Raw genomic sequence first — 2,155 nt, 5'->3', positions numbered from 1 at the left:
CCACTTCAACACTCCCACTCGCCGCTAATGCGCAGCGGGCTTGGCGCGTACTCCGCTCGCCAAGCGAAGTACCTGAAGTCGCTTGGTTACCAGCGGCTTCGTTATCATGTCCGCCAACTGCTACTCCGTGCCGATATAGTTGACATCAATAGCCTCCCTGGCCACGTTCTCTCGGATGAAGTGATGGCGAATGTCCGCGTGCTTGGTCCTTGCCTTGTAGCCGGCGTTCGACGCCAGCGCAATCGCCTCTTAGTTGTCTATCCATATGCGAGCTGCCCCCACTTGCTCATGACCGAGGTCCTTGAGCATCGCCCGCACGCAGAGTATTTCTTGAGTGCACAGATTCAGTGCCATGTACTCCGCCTCCGCCGAGCTCAGCGCCACCGTGCGCTGGTACTTGAACTTGAAGACCAGGGGCGCTTGTTCGATCATAACCATGATACCCGACACTGAACGTCGGTCGTCGATATCACTGCCCCGATCCGCGTTCGTGTATGCCTCGACCTTCAGTTCACTTGTGCCCCCTTGGAAGACAATTCCAATCGCCTTCGTATCTTGAGTTAACGAAGAACGCGGATGGCCGCCTTCCAGTGCTGTTTCCCTGGATTTCCCAAGAACCTTGACATTTGCGTCACCACGTACGCAACGTCGGGGCGTGTACAAGTGGTGATGTAAAGCAGGCACGCGATCAGCGATCGGTACGGCTTTGTCCGCATCTCATTCCCCCGAATCCGTGGACGGCAATTGAAACTTCGACAGCTTGAGTCCCGACTCGCACGGATTCTCCACAGCCTTGGCATTCTGCTGGTTGAAGCGCTCCACCACGTCGTCAATGTAGCGCGTTTGCTTGATGGTCAGTAAATTCGCTGACCTGTGGTGGTCAATCTTTACCCCCAAGATGAACTAAGCTCCGCCGAGCTCCTTCATCTTAAACGCCTTCTTGAGTCCCATCTCGACGTCCAGGATTTCCTTGCTCGTCTTTGCCGCGACGATCATGTCGTCGACGTAAAGACATACATATATCAAGTTGCCCTTGCTCTCCTTGACGTACACGCACTGGTCTGCCCCGCAGCTCTTGAAGCCAAGCTTCATGAAGACGCGAGGGATCGTCTTGTTAAATGCGCTCGCCGCTTGCTTCAATCCGTAGATCGCCTTGTCGAGTCTGCACATGTAGCCCCGGCCTCTTCAACGCCATACGACACCTCCATGTACACGCGTTCCTTGAGGTCGCAGTTGAGGAATGCCGTGTTTGCATCCAACTGCTCCGTCACGTACTTCTCTTTTACCGTAAGCGCCAACACCACACGAATCGAGTTCATGCTGGCCACCGGTGAGTAGGTTTCGAAGAAGTCTACGCCAAACTTTTGCTTGAAACATTTCGCCACGAGCCGAGGTTTGTACCAAACCACTTTTTCAAGCTCGTTCCGCTTCTTGGCGAACACCCATCTGCACCCAATAGGTCGTAGATTCGACGACCTCGGTACCAGTGTTCATGATCCATTCTGTTCATGCGCTCGCAGCTCTGCCTTCATCGCCTCACCCACTCCGCCGCATCACCACCATCAATGACCTGCTGATCCGTCATTGGTGCATCGCCAGCCTCGCCGACACTAGCAGCATATGCCAGGACTGCCTCATCAAGCAGTCCGTCGTCATCAATGCGCGGTCGCTCGGGCGATGGTGGCCAGAAGTGGTGGTCGTTATCGAGTCACTATCGGTCCCATGGTGCTCGTCGTTGTTCGTCGATTTCACAATCGCCGATTCGTTATTCGCAGAGCCATCGTTCAGCAGTAGCATCGGTGTCTCTGCTCGGCGAACACGCTCCGCCCACGGGTGGATATCCATGCGGTCACCGGTCGTCAACCTTGAAGATCTTCTGTACGTCGTCAGCTCTCTACTCGTCGATGTCGGTTCCGCTTCAACTTCCTGCATTTCTACGCAATCGCCGCCGAGTTCCTCCTCAGCAGGCGGCAATGGTTCGTCGACGGTATGTTCCACCTGTGGCCGCACGTCTTCATGCTGCACTAAATCGTCCACCTCCTTGGTCACATGGTCGACTGGTTCGGTACAGCCGTATCGTAGATACTGTTGACCTCCCGTTCATCCAGTCTCAGCGAACGTGACACCTTGAGCCTGTTTGACTCCAAGTCGTACG

Source organism: Plasmopara halstedii (genome assembly GCF_900000015.1).
Source record: "Plasmopara halstedii genome assembly, contig: Scaffold_2061, whole genome shotgun sequence".
Classification (NCBI taxonomy): Eukaryota; Oomycota; class Peronosporomycetes; order Peronosporales; family Peronosporaceae; genus Plasmopara; species Plasmopara halstedii.
The sequence above is the reverse complement of the archived record's forward strand: the minus strand, read 5'-3'. Positions refer to the sequence as shown.